The sequence below is a fragment of the Manis javanica genome, chromosome 4 (assembly GCF_040802235.1).
Source record: "Manis javanica isolate MJ-LG chromosome 4, MJ_LKY, whole genome shotgun sequence".
NCBI classification, from domain to species: Eukaryota; Metazoa; Chordata; class Mammalia; order Pholidota; family Manidae; genus Manis; species Manis javanica.
In genome coordinates, this window is record NC_133159.1 from 24,697,257 (window position 1) to 24,719,790 (window position 22,534).

The 22,534-nt window shown below is 47.6% G+C and overlaps 1 long non-coding RNA gene across 1 annotated transcript; it reads left to right on the top strand.

The window, feature by feature from the left end:
- The first annotated feature begins 2,002 nt into the window (after positions 1 to 2,002).
- LOC140848866 (uncharacterized) lies at positions 2,003 to 22,271 on the top strand. Its single transcript, XR_012130106.1, has 4 exons — positions 2,003 to 2,698; positions 8,080 to 8,193; positions 17,668 to 17,775; positions 19,379 to 22,271. It is a non-coding gene; the product is annotated as an uncharacterized lncRNA (long non-coding RNA).
- The last annotated feature ends 263 nt before the right edge of the window (positions 22,272 to 22,534 follow it).

Sequence of the window (22,534 nt, forward strand, 5' to 3'; positions counted from 1 at the left end):
ATTTAATCCTCAAACAACCCAGGGGGATGGGAACAAAGGCCCCTGTTTTACACATGAAGGAATGGAGCCTCAGAGAGATGAAATGAGTTGCCCAAGATCCCAGTAAATGATGGAATCAGGACTCACATTCAGAGCTAGTGCCACAGTCTGGAGTCTCAACCACTATAGGGCGCTGTTTCCCCACAGTCCCAGAGGGTCTGTGTCAGAGCTGGAAGGGTTCAACCTGCTCCCAGTGCCCACTTTACAGATAGATAAATCAAGGCCAGAGAAAAAACTGTCTAAGGTCACATAGCAATTTATTGTCAGAGCAGATTCTAGGACGACTCCCCCCAAAGCCTCACCACACCACTGCAGAAAGCAAAAAGTGCACCAGGCATAAATAAGAAATCCCCAGCATTTCCTAGGAAGCAGTGGTGCCTAGGGCTCACAGACAAGGATCTCCTAGAGGTCTTAGGTTAGGCCAGGGAGTCTCAGCACTCCTCTGTGCTGCAAGGGGGCTGTGGGTGTCACTCTTTGGGGCTTAAAGAGGAGGCCATTTGCTGAGGTGGTTTGTGTGCCCCAAATATTCTCCCCCTCAGTTGCCTTGCCTGGTTAATGCCCATCTGTCCTTCAGGTGTCAGTTCAATGTAACTTCCTGTGGGAAGGCCTCTGTGAGTCCCTACATTCCCCCATAGAGTCTCCTAGCAGACTAGGGCCACCTAGCAGAATAGGGCCACCTAGCAGAATAGGGCCAAAGAATCAGGCCGGAAAAGCTATTCAGCAAGAACAGAACCAATATCCCCAGAATGCTGCTTCAGTACAGACCTGGAACTCCCCAGCAGCCAGAACATAGCACAGATAGCAGCATGAGCTAGGAATGCTCCCAGGCTCACTGCCACCATGGCACCCCTTGTCCTTGTCGCTTCCCTTTTGGGATCTGGTACAGGAGGAAAGAAGCCAGTTCCCATGGCTGGGTTGCATAGAGAAAACACCCATCACCAACACATACAGAAGCACTAAACACCTGGCACCGCTTGAGTGCTTCCAGTGCTTGGAGAGGGATACCATTATGAGGCCAGTTTATAGATTTGGAAAATGAGGCACAGAGAGGATTCCTTAATGTGCCTAAGACCACATAACTATAATAGCACTGACTACAGTTGGCTCTACGGACTCATGTCAGAAGCACATTTAACTACCACCAACTAGAACCTCCAACCACTGACCTCCACAGATGCAACCAGAATTTGGTACTATCTTCACAAAAACAAACTAATTTTTTAACGTGCACTAAGATGCTGCTGTTTAATATAAAAGCAGATTGGAATCACCTCCAGAAGCACTCCTGAATTCTCTGCCCACCTCAATTCATCCCTAGGGATGGGGTCTTTTTCTTAAAAGGCAGATCAGCTTCAATGTCCAGTTATCTTAAACAGCCTTTCTTGTAGTTACTTCCTTCAGACTAGGTTTCATACATAAGCATGCAAAAGAATTACTGTACATGATAGGTAATTAAAGGTTTTCAAATGTAATTTTGAATAATTTGCCCCTTCCACCTGAGGGCTGTCTTTAAAATTGACCCCCTTCAGAGACACACCCTCACTATAATTGTGAATGTGAAAGAGTATTGAATTTCTGTCCCCCCTCTCCCACCCCCAGGCCAGAAACCCCATGAGGATCTGTTGCACCCATATCCAGCATCAGGCTGGGCTCAGAGCAGATACTCAGTAAATGTTTATTGAGGGAATGAATCACATTTGTTTACTTGTGGAAATAAGAGAAATGGTGTGTGGGTCTAGGTGACTACAGGTGCTCTCACCCCTTAAGGCTGGAAGCCACTTATGCATCCGTTTGTACCTGCTCCTCTGCATGCATAAGGCCAGAAGCAGCGCGACTGTGAATATGGAAGTGTGGATATTTATTTGATCACATACATATGTGAAAACCGGAAGCAGTGTCCTATTTTGGCAATTACATTTGTATTAATTTCCTATAGCTTCATTTACCATAAACTTAGTGGCTTAAAACAAGACAGTTTTATTTTCTTACAGTTGGAGGTCAGAAGTACTAAGTGGATCTTACAGAGGTTAAAATCAAGGTTGCATTTCTTCTAGAGGCTCTAGTGAAGAATCCATTTCTTTGCCCTTTCACCTTCTAGAGTTGCATTCCTTGGCTTGTGGCCCTTCCTCCATCTTCAAAGCCAGCAGCATAGAAGCTTCAAATCTCTTTCCTTGTGCTTCTGTGTTCACACATTGCCTTCTCTTATAAGGACCCTTCTGATTGATTACATTGGGCCTACCCTGATAATCCAGAATGATCTCCACATTTTAAAATCCTTAATTTAATCACATCTGCAAAAATCCCTTTTGCCATATAAGGTAACATTCACAGGTTCTGGGGTTCAGGACCTGATACCTTTGACTGTCCATTATTCAGCTTACCTTGCTCTGTTGAGAAATCTACTCAATACATGTTTGGTGAATTGCATCATAAGAACGAGAAGAGCTATTGTCCCATCACAGACCCCACAATATGAGAGGTGGAGTCTGGGCCTGGTACAACCCAAAGCCCCTCCCAACCTGTAGGAGGGGCTAAATCGTCATCCCCTCCTGCCCCAAGGCATAGTTTTGTCCCTGAAGTACTGGTAACTCCTGCTCCAGCCTCTTCCAGGGAGCAAAATTTTTGTTCTGATTTTACATCACGAAGAAACAATTTACAGGTTTGTTACCAGATAATTGAATTTTGATTTCTATTGATCAGCTAATTGAAAAGAACTGATTGTTTTGGTTAAGCATGAACTTTGGAGTCAAAAAGACCTGCATTTAAACCTAGGCTCTGCCAGTTACTAGCTGTAAATTGTAACTTTACCTCTGTGAGGAACCTAATATGATGTGTTTTGTTTTGTTTATTTTTGCTCTGTAAAATGGAGAGAATAACAGAGCCTGTATCATAAGGTGGTTATGACAAATAAATAACGTATATTGTGGTTGCCAAAGTGTGATTCCCAGACCAAGGTATTAACACCCCCTGTGATTAGCCCCATCCCTGAAACAGAATCAGAGACTCTGGGGGCGGGGCCAGCAATCTGTTGTAACAAGCATTCCAGAGGATTCTGGAGTAGCTCCAGTTTGAAAGCCACTGATCTACATATATACATAAGGCTCTTTATGCCCAGCACTATATATATTATATATCACACATAATTATACTATAATTATATATTGCACATCCTACCACATATTATATATAATTATATATTATTTATGATTATATGTAATATGTATTATATTGTATATAATTATATGTAATAGAATATGTGCTAGGCATAAAGAGCCTGGCACACAGTGAGCATTCAACAAACGATTCTTATTATTGTTATCATTATTGTTTACTATTGATAGTTCTAGCACATTGCCTCTGAGATGTTGTGTTGGGTATGTATCTCTTCCCCTTCATATCCTACAAAGACAGAACATAATAAGGAGGTCTCCTAATGCAATCTGTCACCCACAGGGCTGCCCTTTAATGAGGTGGTCTTCCAGCTTCCCCTTGCTCACTGTTTCTCCAGGCAGGTTAAGCCCACTGGTTAAGCCCTACTCATACCTACGTGCAGACTGCACACACACTGTGAAGACTTCCCCCAGGTGTCTCTGCTCCAAGCTTCCTCAGCTGTGACTGGATCTCTCCCCAGCTGCAGGGCAGTTCTCCAGCAAGTCTGAGCCTCAGATGAGGTCTGAGCAGCTCTGAGCAGCTCTGAGGTGCAAGGGAGGTTTCTTTCTCTAATCGGGAGCCATGTTTCTACTTGTCTGCCTGGCACTTGGCAGGTCGTTCACACTGCTGACTCACTCTGGTCTGAGATCAACCAAAACCCCCAGGCCTTTTTCTCAGGAACTGCCTGAGCTCTCGTTGGTGGGTCACCCCCAGTCCTTGGCTTGTGCAATTTTTTTTTTTTTTTGCAATTCATTTTTTAAAAATAACATTTACTTTCCAATTACAAATGTAGTACATGCAATAAGGAAACACAAACGGAAAAAAAATCACTGGTAATGGTCATCTTTAAATGGGCTGATTTTCAAGAAATGATCCTATATTTTTGTAAAAACTAAACAAAACAAAAAAACCCACTCAAGCAATTTCCATTTCTGGGGGAAGAAAAAGAAGTGGCGAAAACAAAACTAATGTACCCTAGGGATAGTTGTGACTTCTAACAAATAGGTCTATCACTCTTCAGGACAGAGTGAAACATAGAGTGGGGCACAGCCTGCTGCTCTCCTCTGCGGCTCTCTAAGGCTTACGGCTTGGCCATGAGCTGCTGGCCCAAGAATGGACTTCTAGACATGAACAAGCGTCTCAGCCTGCAGCCCATGGGCCGGCCCCACAGCGGCACTGATGACTGCAAGACCAGTGCCGACATCATGAAGACACGCACATATGGAGGGTTCAAGTCCAAGCAGATGTCCAAGCCATTCTGAGTGGCTAAGGATGGGATGGCAGCTGCTTGGCCCACCCACAACCCTCTACTCCTTCACCTGAGGGGAAAAGGGAGAGTAGCACAGCTCTGTGTCCGGAGGTTTCACTCAGCTTGTCCTGTGGGCTTGTACCCTAGGTAAGGTCTTGGCCACTTGGCTCCTCTAGAGCACTTTGTGCCCCCACCCCCGCACTCCCCTCCTCTCACCTCAGCCCTGTATTAGTCCCTCCCATTGTGGGCCTGGGCTAGGGGGACCCAGGCACTTACCACCTCCTCCCTGGTACACAGGCTTCTACTGGCGCCACCAAGTCCCCCTGTGCTCCCTCCCATCCATAGTGCATGGTGTGTGGTGCCCCAGGGCTCCAGGACAGAGAAGGCCTCACCTTGTGTCTACCCTATCCCTCCTGTGAATGTGCCACTGAATGAAGTTGGGGAAATGGGAAACATATGTGTATATATATATATATATATATATATATATATATATATATATGTGTGTGTGTGTGTGTGTGTATATATATATATAGGTATTTCTTATCCCATATATAATTCAAATGGATGTCAACGTATCACAATGTAAACTCATGTCCCAGAGACTACCATTGCTAATATTTTGGGTGTAGCCTACAGGCCTTTACAGTTAACATTCTGTATTTTAAAACTTAAATCTAGGTCTAAACTAACACTGAGTTTGGAACTAGACCTGGTTCAGAATCTGACTTCCGTTTTTATTGGTTGTATCACTTTGGACAATTTATTTAAGCTATTGGAGCCTCAGTTTCCTCATCTGGAAAATGAGGGTGGTAATATCTACTTCCCACGATTGTGGTCAAGATAAAAACTAATGGACATAAAGCACACAGTTAAGAGCCTGCAAAGAGCTTATACTAGGGTTGTTACTATTATTAACTCTCCCCATCTGGCCAATCGTTGCTCCCTTCCTGGTCCAGGTCAGATGCTGCTCCCCTTTAAAGCCTTCCCTGGCTGCTCCCACACTGCAAGCTCCCTCCTGTCCTGCATCCATCCTTCTGTTACCGCATCAGACCCGCGTTGCTGTGCCCCATACACTCTAACCCCTCCAGAGAAGAGACCATGTCTACCTTGTTCATTCTATGTCCCAGGGCAGGGTCAGACCCACTGTGGTGGTCAGGAAGTGTCGAGAGAGAGAGTAGAGGGTGCTGGATAAGAAATTGTTGACAGAATGGATGAATAAGGATAGAGGCGATTGAATACATGAATGCCTGAAAGCAATTGAATGCATGGGTCAGTTGGAGCAGGTGGTGCCCACCGCCCAAGACTGTTTTCCCCTAAGAGGAGAGAACCCTCCACCTCCCACAAGGGCCTGTGAGGTGGGGGGACTGGGTTCCTACCTGGTCCAGGCTGGGACCTGGCCCCTCCCAGGGGGAGAGCCGCTGTGGGCGGAGCTTCTGGAAGCCCAGGGTTCTGGGTGTCAGAGGCGGGCTTGCGGGGCTCGAGGGATCAGAAAGGCCAGTCCAGTCCCGGAAGCAAAAGGTGGGGCCAGAATCTGTGCACCCACACAGCCAAACCAGTTTCGGCAGCTCCCATAGTTCCCACAGCTCTAGAAGGGTCCCCAGCCTAGGTAGTTGAGAAACTGAGGCCTTAAGGATGGAGGCTGCAGCCCAAGTGTCAGGGTGCAAGCCTGGCAGCATAGGGGAGATTGAATATGTGAATGTGAATGCCTGAATGCATCAATGAGTCAGTAGGAGCACCAAGGTTTGACTCCAGCCAGTTAGTTCATTTGCTGTGTGACCCTTCGCTAAGTCAGGTCTCCTTTCCTGCTACACTTTCCCCATTCCAGGGTACTCTTCTGGCTATAGCACAACTGGGAGTCTTAACTCTTTCCCATGAGACCTCCAAAAAAATCTGAAAGCAAAACAAAAAAACTCGATACACCACTGAGCAGACCCTTAGGAGCAAAGAACTCTGAGTCAGATGGAAAAGCTATTACCCTGAGCTTCTTCCGTGCCTTCAGTTTCTTTACCTGTTAAATGGCCATTGACCCCCTCAGGAAGTCTGTGAGGATTTGCAAGCACGGGGAGCATGCTACACTTATTCTCAGAGAACAGGTAGCCTCAGGCTCAACCCTTCCTGAGGCCAACCCCACACAGCACCCTCAGCCTGTGGCTGTGGCAGAGGTAAGAGGGCCTCCTGGGACATTCCTGAGCCTGGTGTAGCTGAAGCTAAAGCTAGTCTGGGTCCCCTGTGCTGAGAGCTTGGCTTAGGGCCTGCAGGGAAGGGAGTTTTTAGAGAAGGAAATGACTGTGGTGAGACACAATGATGGAGCAACTTCTCGGGGATCTGGGTGGAAAGCCCCTCGCTTCTGGAGTGTTCTCATGGTGGGATGTGGGGCAGGCACAGTGGTCCTGCCCATCCTCCATCACCAGCAGAAAGTACCGTGTTCATGAAGTGTGGTGACAGGGCAGCAACAGGTCGAGCTCTTGGAGCTGCAGGCCAGCTACTTGCCGTCTCTGGGCCTCAGAACCTCCTTCTCCCCAGAGATTTCCCAAGGTCATCCAGAGGCTGGTCCCACCAGCCAAGCCTCTACTCTGCTACTCCAGAAGATGGCCTGGAGAAACAGCTTTGGGAGTTATCCCCTGATTTGCTGGGTGACATGGAAGGTTGTTTCCCCTCTCTGGATCTCAGCACTGAGCGACGGTGAGGTTGCCTCTGGCTCTGTAGTGGCATGATCTTGAACCCAAGATACTGTAGCCAAGACAAGCATTTTGTGAATTCTGAAGTTGGGGACAGAAAGTTGGGGCCTAGTCCTGTAGAGGGATGAAAAAACACCCACCCAGGACCGTTGGAGAGGCTGATCACTGTTCACTGAACAGCCTGGAGAAGACCCAACCTTCTTGTGTTTCTACTTCCTTATTGGCAAAATGGGGACATTCCCTCTGGTCCTCTTATTCCTTCTCTGTAAAACAGGAGGGGTCTGGGCTCCAAGGATCTTGGGCCTGTGATTCTGCTTCCCAGCTGGGACTCTAGCCACGCCACTTCACCAGTTCACATTTTAGTTTCTCCATCTGCCCAATGGACATTTTAGCCCTTCTCCATTCTCAGCTCAAATGGGGTGAGTGGGAAAGAAAGGAAGACACTGGTGGGGGCATGGCTCGACTTCATCTCCCCCAACTCCATGAGGAGTCTGGGGTGTGCTGTTACCATGGTGCTGGCCGGAAGTGGTCTTTGGAATCATCTTTTTGAGATCTGCCTAAAGACCTTCAGTGGCTCTTCACTGCCCCAAAGTATCAAGGACTAGCGTATCTAGTCAGTGATGTGGGAAGTGACCGTCTGGGCAAGGTAGGGAGTTCAAAACCTTCTGCCACTTGTACCTAATTCTTCCCACCCTCCAAAGACGCCTTAACAACCTTTCTGAAACAATCTTGTACTTTTCCTCCTCCAGACCTTTACTCATGATTTCAAGGTGCCAACTGTACTTGTCATCTTCCCTCCAGATCTGCTCCTCTTCCAGCTGTTCTCAGATTAGAGAAGGATACCCCCATGTTACCCAGGAGCTGAAGCCTGGAACCGGATGTATTATCCTCAACTCCTTTTCTCTTACCACCCACATTTATACTAGCTCCAACTCATGATGGATGATTTTGTTTTTTCAGAATCAGTCCTCTGTGCCCTCGTATCCCAGGACCTGTGGAACATGTGGGGACATTATTGAATAGCCACACACCTTCTTTAATGCCAGGCCCTGTGCTGACACTGGAGAAACAGCGGTGGGTCAACTTTTATTCCCTAGGGGCTCCTGGCTGGTGGGGAGAGGTACATGGAACCAAACTCCTGGACTTCTCTATTCAATCCCTTTACATTTTAAGCCACGGAGAGTAGAACATAGTAAGACCTATAGACATGGCTTGAATAGAACTGGTCTGGTTGAGTGACTTTGAGGAAGCCCTTTCTCTCTGGACCTGTTTTGCCATCTGCATAATGGTGTGGAATTGATTTGAAGAAGGGAAGCTTGGGGGCTTTTCCAGTTCTAACAATCTTGAGAGCAAAAACTCTCCAGGCCAGAGAGCAGGGGGAGAAGGGAGACAGGCGGAGCTGTTAAGATTCTGCCCAAAGAGGAAAAGTCCTGCTGCTTCCAGGCAGTTCCTTTGAAGCTCCAACCCCTTGCCCTTGCCTGGCCTCCCAAGGGGGGTATAAAGGACTTTGTAAAGCCTTGCCTCAAACAGGCTTCTGGTTAGCTCCTTCCCCATTCCCTGCTGGCTTATCTGACTGGCCTGCAGCCTACCTACTGCCCCTGACTGGCTGCTCCTTTTCAGCTGGCGTGTGGCTGGAGTCCAGCCTGAGAAAGGAGAACCTTGGTTCTCTGCCCAGTGGCTGCTGCGGCAAAAGGTTCGCAGTCAGGCAGACCTGGGATTGAATCCCGGATCTTCCACTTCTTAGCAGTGAGGCTGTGATAGCTAATTCTCTGTGTCAACTTGACTGTCTCACAGGGTGCCTAGATAGCGTTGCATCAGGACTGGAACTAAACCGTTGGCTCTCCTGGGTCTTCAGCTCACCTACTCACTGCAGATTTTGGGACCTGCTAATCTTCACAATTGCAAAAGCCAATTCTTTACAATAAATCTTTTTTATATGCTATACAAATAAAAATTATATATGATAAATTGCATATATATAAATATACATGTGTGTGTATATATATATGTATACACATATTATATATATTATATTGTATATACATATATATCTGCATACAACTTTTGACACCCTAAATGCTTTACTAATAGCCTACTATTGACCAGAAGCTTCACTGATAAGCAATTAACACAGTTTGTATATGTATTACATACCGTGTTCTTACAATTAAGTAAGCTAGAGAAAAGAAAATGTTTTTTCAAATTGTTGCAAATCTCCAAAATTTTTCCAGTATATTTATTGAAAAATATCTACATAAAAGTGGACCCATGTGGTTCAACCCTGTGTTGTTCAAGAGACAACTGTATACATACATGAAATGAATGAAAGGGACAGAAGAAATTCCACAGGCGCGCACACACACACACACACACACACACACACACACACACACACACCATCTCCATCATATTGGTTTTGTTTTCTTGACTAATACAGAGGCTTTGGATAATTTGCTTTTTCCATCTGCACCTTTACTTTTAAATTTGTAAGGAAAGGAAATAATAATTCCTTGTACAAGTATCACACCCCTGCTTTAGAATTCCCATTATTTATCAAAAAGAACTCCTTTTTGCAAACTTTCCAATGCTCTTCTCTGCCCTGCCTTTCCCTGACTCTTCCCCCCGACCCCCAGCCCTAGACACTCTAGCTGGACACCATTCCCTTTGCACCAGCTGTTCCCTCCTTTGAAATGCATGTCTTCTCTTCTGTCTACTTGGTAAGCTCTCACACGTTGCTCAGGGTCCATCCCCAAGTGATCTCCTTTCAGGGCCTACCCTGACTCCCTTTGGAGTTGTCTGTGCTCTCACAGTGCCCAGGACACCCACTGGCTGTTGTATTATTCATGCCATGTTGGGATTGTGGGTCTGTGTGTCTGTCTCTCCAGACTGTGAGCCCCTTGAAAACCTGACTCCAAATCACTCATCTCTGTGTAAACAGAGTGGTGGTTTCACCTTTGTGTTGTTCCAGTGTTTTCCAGCTTATGACGCAGTTTAAGAACTACAATTTCCCTTAAAAGCCTAGCAACACAGGGGTGGCACCAGATCCAGGATTAAGCCCTCCAGTTCATTCTACCTCCCCAAACAAGGCTTTTTCAGAAAGGAGAACCTGGATGGGGAATGGAGGCTGGGTCTTGGGGTTCAAAAGTCTGCAGTTCAACAGGGGCTAGAAAGGCTAAGCCAGGCTGTGTTGGGGGAGGATGGGCCCCAGGCTGGCAGAAACCACAAGGCCGATGGAGGCCAAGGGTAAGGGTCAGGTCTGATTCCAGATGTGTCCCTCTCTGTGGAGTCTCACGCAGCTCTCTTCATTTCTCCATCTTCTGTCTCTAGCTCCATAAAATATAGCTCTAAGGGCCAATGTGGAAATCAAGATAATGAGTTTCCAGCAAGAAAAGGGACTGAAGAAACTCCATAGATACAGAAAATATACACACCCAAATGTATTCAAACATTTCAACTATTCCTGTCTTTCTGACAAGTGATCTTTATTGTTAGAACACCCTTCTCTGGGTCCAGAATATCCAAAGACCCTCTCATCAGAATGCAAAGATTCTGTCCACAAGGGCCTAGTGACCCTCCAACTGGGTGCAGAGAGACCCCCTTAGGGGCCCAAAGATGCCCATGCCACTTCAGGGCTTCGGGGTCCATTGCTCACAGGCTTAGAGCTTCCTACAGTTTAAGGGCTTTTTGATAATGGTGCCCCATCCACTAGAGAGACCTGGCCAGCTCTTGTGTGGGGCTCATGCTCTGTTTCATTCAAAATCAGTCCTATTTGCAACTTCAGGGGCAGAAAGAACCAGAGCCTGAGTGTCTGCTCTGGGCTACCAGAAAGGCAGAAACCTGTTTGGGGTTCCCTGGGCTGTCCCCAAGCCAAAAATCTCTCTCGGACTGCTCTCATTCCCTTCTAGGAAGTTGCTTCCCAGGAAAGACCCTAGGGGGTCTGGCATCCCAGGGATGGCCTAGTACAAGGCAAAGACTGTGGTGGTCTTCCTCCATGATCTCACCAAGTATCTCAGAGCCCAGAGATGTGGATTATTGTCCTGGTTCTGACTTGCTGTGTGGACATGGGTGAGTCATTTGGACTTTCTAGGTTTTAGTTTACCTCTGAATGGGGAGCGTGGGCCCTACCTCGCAGAGGATCCAGCAAGATCAAAGTTATAGAAATCTTTGTTGCTGATATTTGAATGGAGAAAAATACTGATGGGAGGGGATTGTGAGACAGTGGGTCTGGAGTCAGATCCCCCTTACGGCCAGATAACCTTAGGCAAGTCATCCTGGACTTGGTACCTCCTTCCCTGTTGCCTTATTGAGTAAGTTGGTTCCTCTGCATCCTCGGGCTCAAAATGCGACATCACTTCCTTGGAAATAATACCTTCCCTGTCTGCCCAGAGGGGTCAGCCCCATTATTAAGTTCTCCAGCTACCTATATATTTCTGAACAGCCAAAGCAATCACAAATAATTAATTATTAGTCTGCTCATGTGTTTAGTGTCTGTCCTCCCAGCCAGACTGTGGACTCCTTGCAGATACCCTGTCTGGCCTGTTCTCCAGAGGTCAACATAGCGCCTGATCCACAGGTGCTCATTACTTGTTTCTACATCACCGGGTGGGTGGATTCTTTGAGTCTCAGCTGCCTCACTGGGCTACTAGAGAAACCCAGAAGATAGAGGAGGTGGCTCACAGTGGGAGGCAGGAGGCGGGAGGCATTTGGGATGAATGGGCTGCTCAGGGAAGGGCTTTATCTGAAATTGGAGGGAAGGGAGCACCCTGAAAGGGAAGGCAGGGCAGCCTCTGGCCTGGGGGCAGAGAGGTAGTGGGGGCCAAGCCAGGACTCCAGAGGCTCTGGGCCCACCCAGAAGCCTGTGAGGTTTGGGGGTGGACCCTGCTCTTTCTAGCCAAGGGGTCTTTAGCTGTGGCTCAGCAACTTGGTGCCCAATTCAGCCTCCTGCTGCCTCCTGCCTGCCCCTCCAGCCCCATCTCCTCTCCCTCACATGCACTCCTCTCCCCACCATCTCCCTGCCGAGCTCACCCTTTTCTCAGCAGACCTGGTCTTTTCTGCCTTTGGGCCTTTGCACAGATTGCTCCCTCAACAGGAGTGCATACTCCCTCCGCCTGGAAGAGGCAAGCAGCCCACTGCAGGTAGGGTCAGTTGCTCCTTTCTTGGAGTCTCACAGCCCCTGGGGTATCCCTCCCTCTATGCAACACAGTACCTACCACACTGGACTGTGACTGGTTTTCTGTTTCCCAACCCCACACCTGACCGGAAACTTCTTGAAGGCAAGGATCACTCAGCTTCCCTTGGCCTCAGTGCTTTAGCACAGGGCCTGGCACAAGAAGAGACCCTAAATAACCCGGGGCCTGGGTTTCCTGGCAGGAGAGACTATTTTATCGTACTCCCCACCCCTAGTGCCCTGCCCCTCATAGGCAATATGTGGGAGGAAGGTCAAGGATGGGGCAATCTTACTCATTTACCCTCCAGGAAACTGAGCTCCAGGGTAGGATAGAGATTTGCCCAAGATACCACAACACATCAGTGACCAAGCTGGGTCCTAAACCCATGGGTCCTGATGTGTGGTCCCCAGGTTGGGGCTACTGCACAGTGTCCCGGCATTAAGCCAAGATGCAAAGAGGCCCCAGGGGCCCAGGCCTGCAGCTGCTGACTTCACTGGCTCAGCCCTTATGGCCGGGCTCTCAGCCAACTGCAGCACGAGGTTCTGGCTGCCCGTGCCAAAGGTCACTGTCAGCAGTTTGGGGAGATGGCCAGGCCACTCCCCTCTGGTGGCTCAGACACAGCAAGGCCTGGAACAGAATTCCCTGGACTATATGGGCTCTGGGTCTGGCCTTCCAGCTGGACAGTGACCTCCTTGCCAACCTGATCATAACCTGATTAAACCAGAGGTAACAGTCTGAGGTGAACAGAGCAGAGCCCAGCATGGAATATGCACTAAACAAACATTCATTAGCATAACATCATTATTATTACTATGATAATGGTGAAAACCTACACTGAGCACACTAACTAAAAGTACAGGCCCTGAAGTGTGCCAGCCAGGGAGCAAATTCAGGCTCTACCACTTACCAATTAAGCAAGGTACTTCTTTATGCCTCTGTTTTTAAGTCTTTAAAATAGGATTATGTGAGAATTTAATCAGTTAATATAGATAAGGTAATCAGAACGGGGCCTGTATGACGTCAACACTGAGTGTTAACTGTTGTTATTACTATTAAGTGGCCCAGATCCCTGGACTAATGGAGCAGCACCTCCTTGGCCTCTCTATCCCTCTCTCCTTGACATTAAAACACAAATTCACCACAACAGCCCTTCCCTATTTGGAAACCTTTAATAACTGGCTCTAAGACATGTATGTGTCCAAACTCCTTGGCATGAGTGTAAGGTCTGCTCCTCCATGGCCCCTGCCCCACTAGCCTCACCTCCAGGCCCTCTTGCATTCCTCCCAGGCTCCAGCCGTAACATACTGGCTGACCTGGAGCATGCTGGGCTTTTTCATGCCTTCGTGCATTGTACCAGCTAGTCCTTCCTTCTTTCACCACCCAGCAAACTGCTGCTTGACTTTCAAGGCCCAGTTCGGATGGGGACCTCTGTAAGCCTTCCCCAGGGCACCCAATCCAAGTAGCCACTCTCTCCTGCATCCCCATCCTATTACCCATCACTACATTACCTGTGGACATGACATGTGACTCTCTCCCCGGACTGCACCCTGTGCCTCTTGTGCCATTTGCCTGGCTCAGCACCAGTGGGCTAAAGGCAGAAGCTCCACGTGTGCTGAAGTGGAGGACTTCTAAGCATCCATCCAGAGATGCCCTGGGCTGGGCACTGGGGAGGCAGAGGAGACTGAGACCTACTCTTTGTCCATGAAGGAGCCCAGTTATTTGGGGAGATAGGATGAGTCTATGTATTTACAAATAAAGTGCCCAGATGGCCTGAGTGGGGTGGGGGCCCAGTCATGTTTCCAGGAGATGAACTGGGGGTTGCTAGGTGGGTGTGGACAGGAAGGAGACTCAGAGAGAACAGTGGTGCTGATTTCAGGGAGCTCCAAGTGCTTCCATTTCACTAGGGCATGAAATAAAAGGGAGGCAAAGCTGGACAGACCTCCATGTGGCAGGCTGGTGAGTCTATACTTTGCCCTACAAGTGACATCCCTCCCTTGCCCCCTATTCTAGAAACTCTAGGCCTGGGGAGGGGTTTCTAGGGCATTTGTTTCCCACAGGAGCAATGTGGGCTCAGGTAGGAACCTAGCAGGGAAAGGCAGCCCTATTTATAAAACACATTTATTTGACAGAAAAATAAATTTTTCTGTCCCCAGTGGCTGCCTGGCAAACTCCTCCTCATCCTTCAAGGTGTGGCTCAGGTGTCCCCTCCTCTGGGGCCTTCCCCCATCCAGCAGAGCTAAGTTCCCCACTCCCTGCTTGAGGTTCTTACTCTCCATGTGCCTCTGATTTTATGCCTGTCTCCCCTGCTAGACTGGGAGGTCTCGGAGGACAGGCACTTTCTAACTGATCTTTGTTTCTGGGTTCACGGAGCCCAACACAGACAAGAGTAAATTGAAAAAAAAAAAAATTTAAGATATAGAGCATGACTGATTTACATATATTGTGAACAAGAGTAAATGTGCTGAATCAATAAATGTGGTAGGTGTGTCTACTAATCTTAGTTATTGCAGATAAGGAAACTGAGGTTCACAGAGTGTGAGTGACACATAAAAGGCAGCCTCGTAAGGGGCTGAGCCCAGGTTTGGGGAGTCCATTTGGTGAGGACAGAAGGCTTCAGATGGCTAAGGTCAGATCTTGGCAAACTTTCAAAGGAATCATTCTTCAGCTCTGATACCTGCAGTGTGCTGAGAGGAGGGAATAAACATACACTGAGCACCTGCTGTGTGAAGACCTCTCCCGGGGCACTCACAGAATTCTATTTAATTCTGAAGAAGGCATCACTATCCCAGTGTATAAGGGAGGAAGCTGAAGCTCACAGGAATGAAGTGACTTGTCTACCATCCCCCAGCCAGGGAAAAGCAGCACCAGGATCTGAACTCTAGCCTGGGTGCCTCCACACCTGAGGGTCAGGCACTTAGAGGGGCACCAACAGGGACTCTCAACAGGGGATAAGCCTGTATAACCTTTGGATGGGACAGGAGGGTCCCAGTGCTGGGATTGTGCCATCCGATGCTGGGAACACTTCCACCCCAGAGACAAAGGACCTTGCCATCCGGGCATCTGCCCAATGCTCCCTGTCATTCCTGCTGCTCTCCTGGTCTGGTCTGGTCTGGAGCATGGGAGGGGCTGCACTGCTGCTGGGGTGGGCTGTGACTCTGGTCAGGGTGCAGGCAGCCTAACCAGGTCTGCAGTTCCCTACACCTGGGCCAGCCTGAGTCGGCAGAGGATGCTCAGTGCCTGCCCCTGGTGGCCGCAGGCCAGTGGGGAAACAGAGGGACAGCTCTGACCTACAGGGGGGTTCTTATTAGCCCAAGGGAGGGAAACTCTGGCCCATCGCTGCCCCAAGGTCACAGTGACTTCCTTTTTGTCTCTTAGCTTCTCTCAAGGGAAAGTGTGTGAACTGGAATGTGGAAGAGGATAGGACACCAAAGACCTTGCTGGGCAGGGCTGGTATATTTGTTTCACAGGTCACAACTCTGATAACAAAAGCCCTCAATTCCACCATGAGCGAGGTTCTGTGCTGAGAGCAATACCAGGACAGACTCCTTTATTTCTCCGAACAGCTCTGGGAGGCCGGCACCACTACAACCCCACTAAACAGATGAGGGAAATGAATCTCAGAGAGGTTAAGTGATTTGCCAGGTCACACACCTAAGGCACAGGGAAGGCGGGTTTTGAGCTCAATCTGGCTCCAGAACTGACAATGTTATTCTAGCCCCATCATTTTGGGAGTCTAGACTCAATTGCTTTTTTTGGTAAATCCCAACCTCTCTGGGCCTCAGTTTCTCCTCATATGAAGCAAGAAGACTAGACCAGGTAAATCTGAGGGCTCTAACATCCCACATCTGTGTTGTTCCTCCAGTCCTCAGAGAAGGTCACCTTCACAACTGTAAAGGGAAGTTCTGTATCAAGTTCTTAAGACACAGAGGTTAAGCTCAGTTTTTGTGAGGAGCTCTGTAAGTCTCGTGGGAAGACAGTCCCATATGAATTCAATACTGCAAGGTGTTATAGTGTGTTATGGGGCTCAGGCGTTGAACTGGGCCAGGAAAAGGTAGGATTTGAATAGGTGGGCAGAGAAAAAATTCCCGGTAGAGGAGACAGTATGAACACAGGGTGGGAGATGACACGCTAGATTTGGCTTCACACTCCATTACCTCTATGGTGACCATTGAGGTGAGGCCACTCCAGGGAATACAGCGGACACACAGGAAATGCTCAATATATCTTCATGGGATATCTTTCCCTCCCCTCCACCCAACCCCTACACCCCATTGCCTAAATCTTTCATCTTCTTCAGGTTTAGTTCAGTCTCTCATCCTCCTCCAGGAAGCCACCCTTCTCTGATGGCTGCAGCTCTCACTCATTGCCTTCTCCTCTTAATTCCTGCAGGCCTTGTTTATGCCACAATACAATGCAGTGTATTGGACTGAGTCAGATTCCTGTTGGTCACCTTTCCAGGATCTAGACTGTTTCCCCAAAGTCTTAATTCCCACTGGGAATCGACATGGTTTTCAGGGAAGATGATTCTACTTCCTCCTGCCCCCCCATTCTAAAGGGGAGGTATATACCTCTAAGCTAAGTTAATAACAACCTCTGCCCCTGAGGGTTGACTCACAGGTGACCTTATTCAGTCTACAGTGAATCTCAGGACTTGCTGGGGATTCTGGGGAACAGATTCTCTCCATTCTCTTTCTGGCTCCAGATGGCATGGATGTGGGGTCTGGAACTGCTGCAGCCGTTTTGCTACCATGCAAAAAGCCATCCTGAGGATGATACTGAGGGTGCAGAGCTAGGAGACCAGTCATCAAATTTCCTTTGTTAAGCCAGGTTTCTATTATTTGCAACTAAAATCATCCTAACTCAAACACCATCTAGTTATACAATTTTGTTTACCAAGAGATATATTTATTCACTTATATATTGATTAGGCCCCTGTTTTATACCAACCACTAAACTAGGTGAATAGTATTGATGTGATCCCACCCTCCTCAAGGAGCTTACAATCTGGTAGGAAGAATCAGGTATCAAAATACCTGCTTTTGGGACTGACTCTGATGCATTCAATCTGCTCACCATCTGTCCCTTCTCCTTAGGATAGCAGAATCCTGAATTTTCTAGAGCCACCATCTGAAGGCTTGGCTAACTGACCTAGGCCTGGCAGATTGGCATATTCCATTACCCTGAAAACAGTGACTCATTCAGTGGCGGGCATAAGAGTCAGCCCTAAGAAGACAAACCTTAAAACCAGGTCCTGCACTCCTGCCAGGGGTCACTACTGGGGAAACATAAGTCTGGGCTTCTTGGAGCTGAAAGAGTGCCAAGGCTAGGTAATCTCTGAGAGTTTGTACTAATAAACTTCTCTGACTACTCATTCATTCAGCCAGGTATTGGTGTCTGCTCCCATGCCTGACCCTGTGCTGTGAGATGAGGAAAGAGGGATGAAGCAGACATGGCCCCTCCTTTTGAATTCTAAGAGAGGAACAAATGAGTAAGTAATCATAACCCAGTGTAGCCATACACGGAGCACAGAGGGCACTATTTCAGTCTGTAGGCATTAGGGTTTTTGTTTTTGTTAATTACGTGGCATGTTAAACATGGAAAAATTAGAAGACCCAAGAAAAATTTTAAATAAAAATCTCCCTTAGGTCGACCATTCAGCTATGATCAGAGTTAATGTTTTCATCTATCACCTTCCAGATACTTTTCTGTGTACATTAACTTAAAAAAAAATACTAAATGTAATGTGGGATCTTGGGTTGGATCCTGGAGCAGAAAAAAGGACATTAGTGGAAGAACTGGCAAAAATGGAATAAAGTCTGAGTCTGGTAACAAACCAACGTTAGCCTTAGTTTTGACAAATGTTATCATGGTTACAGAAGATGTTAACATTAGGGAAAGCTGGGCGAAGCGCATGTGGAAATTATCTGTACTATCTTTGGAACTTTTCTGTAAACTTAACATTATTCCAAAGTAAAGGCTTACTTTAAAAAATGGACCCATGCTCTATTATTTTATGGTCTATGTTTATTCACTCATAGTTTATCATGAGATTCTTCTGTCTTAAAATGAGTTATTTCATGATCACATACTATTCCATCCCATGAAGAATCATCAGAGCCTATCTCCCCTACTGCTGGAATGTTAGGTTGTTTCCAATTCCTACCGTTATAAAAACTGCTACACATACTTAGTCATTTCCTTAGGATACATTAACAGAGTGGGACTGCTGGGCTGGGGCTGCTAGCTAGGGGATTTGCACGGAGTTCTGTACTGGGACCATGAATGTTCTCAAGCCCAACACGCATGAACTGGTTTAAGTCCTCCCAAGGCAGGGGTATTGCTTTCATTCCTTTTCTATAAGACAATTTCCAAAGGTTTTCAAAGGATGAGCCAACAAATTCTCACCAAAGACTTTTTCAGCCACTTCAGCACCTCCCTGGTGTCACATGTAACCCAAGCACACTGACCTATCCTATCCCATCCCGCTCTTCCGCACTCCCTGCCATTCTGGCCTCAAGGAAGGCAGTTCCTGAGGAAAAAAGAGCAGGTACCACAGCCCACGGTAGGCTTGCAGCAGTGGCAGCTCGTTTTCCTCACCCGCACCTACAGTAGTTCTGGGCACTGTGTGTGGCATGCCCGGCACTACCCAGAGGCTGCCATGCCAGGACAGCATAGCTTCCTGTTGGCCTGGAGGAGCATCAGCAACCTGGGCAAGGAAACTAGGGTTCCCACCCCACCAGTACATCCGGAGCTGCAGGAAACTGCCAGGATGGCAGCCTGTTCGGGTTAGGTGCAGGATTCCCAGGGGGGTGTGCGTGGCACTGGGAACAGGGGTAGGAATGGTGAAGATACACATTCTGAGGTACCTGGCAGCCATGCGAGGGCCCTTTTCTCCTTGCAAACAGCCATAGGAAAGATGAAAAGGAATACTGGGCAGCTGCTATTTTCACTTCACACCCACAGATGGGTGCTATGGTCCTCATTTTATAGATGAGTTCCTTGAGGCTTAGCGGTTAAGTGTCTTCCCAAGGCAAATAGTAAGCTTGCATCAGTGCCAAGATCTAACCACCTGTCATCTCTGTCGCCCCCAGAACCCAGGTCCACATCACTAGGCACATGACAGAACACAGAGCTGACAAAATGGAGGAAGTCCTTTCTCTTCAGTCCCACAGCAAAGGATCACCCAATTCACAGTGGAGGTATGATGCGGTGTGTTTGAGAGGAGGGAAGAAGTATGGTACACAGGCTGAGCTTAAAGCGGCCATCAGATCTGCGTGCATTATCCTTGTTCCTGTTCTTCTGGGTTCTCGACATTATTCTTGAGCTGAAAAACTTTCTATTGTTCTTATGCTTTGTTTGAAAAACATTTTTCCAATTAAACAGAGATTTCCTGAGAACTCGAAGGATTTGCTATGTAAAAGCAGCCCTAAGTGCCAGTGGACTGTGTACCTTCCCTTGGGCCACGCCTCTGCCTGGAATATCCCACCCTTTACATGGAGCCACCCCATCGCACTTCGTCCATGAAGCTACCCTGTTCTCGGCAGTCTGACCTCTGGTACCATGTAGTGAGCCCTTTCTTCTACTCTGCTTCTTTTCAAAAATAGACTCAAGGCATTTTACAGCATGCATCAGAGCACAAGAACACTTAAACATAAAATGGCTGAGATTGGGTGAAATGGGGTAGGAATTTTATTAAGGAACACTGGCAGAGGAAAGTGTAGTAACTGAATATAAGGGGAGTTTCCTCAAAGCCGGGGGGGAAAAATCATTTTAGTAGAAGGACGTAGACCAAATAAATAGGAAGCAAAATTCTCTCCTAGTTCTAAGCGCAGAGAAATTTGTTCCCAAAGTCTTTACATAAGGCACACCATACAATGTGATGATTCATTCCATAGCACTTTGACCCACAAATTTAAAGATCTGTTTGGCCTGAGGGGGTTACCTGCACAAGATCTGGGCCTAAGGCTTATCTTGCCCTTACCCTCAGACCCTTGGTCTTTCCACTCCCATCTCCCCTCTGCTGGGGGTCTCTTATCCCGACTGGGCACCTGAAAGGGGTCTTCTGGGAGAGAAGTTCACCAACACATCGCATGGCAGCAGCATTCCCCGGATGCCAGGACCACTGCCCTCTGGGGCTGTGAAGAACGCAATGCCATTAGCTGTATGGAAGCGCAGTCTGGGAAGACGTCGGAACCAGCAAGGGTACACACCTTCCCGTTGCCACCCTTTCCAGAACCAGGTGGGGGAACAGACTCCTCTGCCACAGCAACTCACCCCTTGGGCTCTTCTGGAATAGGGGTGGATCCTAGAGGTTTGCAAACTCAGTACATTGGATTTAGCTCCCAAGGCAAGAAAGCAAGAATGACCAAATAGAAAAAGATCTCACCTGAGGTAGCATTCCCCACTCAGGTCCTTCACTGGGAAGAAGCAAACCTACTTGAATTTCTTCTTTCATTCAGATCCATGGCTTGTAGACTTTACATCACAAGTGCCTTAAGGATACTTCCCTTCCCAGCAAAAAGTTAGAGCAATTGGCGCAGTGGTTCGGAGGCTGGGTGTGGAGCCACAGATGAGGTTTATGTTCTCTGGCCCTGCCATTCCTGGATGTATGAACTTCAAAATGCATGAGCATAACATGGACATAATAACATTATTTACTTCCACAGCTGAAGAATAAATGAAATAAAGTATGCAGAACCTACCACACAGTAAGCATTAAATGTTAAACTATCATTAATTACAAAAATACAAAAAACAGAATTTGCATATTAATTTCAGAGGTCCATGGACTTCTAGGGAATCTTCAGGTTAAGAACCGTCAGTCAGAAAGACAATAGCTCTTGCCAAAGCCTACATTTTCTCTATGAACTCCATCAGCACATACTGAGGATCTGCTGTGAACTGAGAATCCTGGCCCACACGAGTACTTGGGTCATCAGGGCTGTCAGTACACCTGACGGTAGAGCTCATTTCCACTCTGATGAGGTGAGAACTTGATCATTTTCACTCTGAAGAGGTGAGAACTTGCCTGAGGTCTTGTGGTGGTTGTTGCTGCGGAAGTCTGTCTTCTGACTCATTTGGCTGCCTTCTAGAGAAAAGCTGGTGAGGCTTCCTGAGGACCAAGGCAGCTCTTCATGCTGCTCTGTTCTGTGACTGTGCACATAGAGACCCTCACACAGCACCAAGTCTTGGAGAATGACAGTTCCAACTGCCCAGGGTGCTTCATGGAGGTCTAGTTGAGGTCACGGGCATAAAGCTGTTGCACAGTCCGGAGCTTGTCATCAGCCCGGAAGGAATGGTGGTTCTTATATCATCCACTCTCAGTTTCCAGATGAGGAAACCAAGCCCAAGGAAGTAACCGAGTAACAGTTCACCCGGTCTTCTTTCAGTTTATTCTTTTCAACCACACCACATGGTCTCCCAGTTTGGTTTGACAAATATTTCCCCATTTGTCCCATGATGATCAAGGAAGAGAAGAAAATTTTCATGGGGCATTTAAATAGCTCAGGGAACGAGAAGATCAGAGCAAGTCATATGGATGCCTGAATATGACTCTGCAGAGGTGGGAAAGTGGGGAAGTAAAAGAGGGAGGGGTGGGCTCAAGAAGCAGGATTCAATATGCCCGTGATGACTCTGCCTCTCTCCAGAAAATGGATGCCTGGAGAACGGCGGTGCTTCCAGCCCAGCTCCCTCTGGTTTCGGGAACAGCAGTCATGTCCCAGAAACATCACTGGCAAACGCAGCCTTTCCAAAGAGCATCAGAACTTCAGTTTGGACGATTTAAGCTCCTTTCTGCTGAAGAAGAAATGGATGTACAAAGAAGAACCAAGGGTGTTAAAGAGGCAGCTGAAAAGACAGCCAAAAATCTGGCTAAGGATTAGAAGCACTGGCTTTCTAGGCTGTGGACACCTGTCCGCTCAACAATTATCCAGCCTGGCAGGAAGCAGATATTCTTCTGGGTATATTCAGATCCAACTAACATTTATCAAGTGTCTGTTGCATGCGAGGTACCAAACACAAAACTTCTTAAAAACTTCACTTAATGCTAGTAAGTCCGAGAAGGCAGCATCCCCCCACTTTTTTCAGACAGGAAAACAGGAGCAGAGTAATGATTGCCTGGGATTCATTGTACATCCTGTAGTCTCCAAGCTCAGTGCTGTCTCCACTGAACCAGCTGCCTTGTCCTTGGGTTCAAGAAAAGCCTGCATGTGAGCTTGTGGGTAATACTGTAGTATTTCCAGAATACC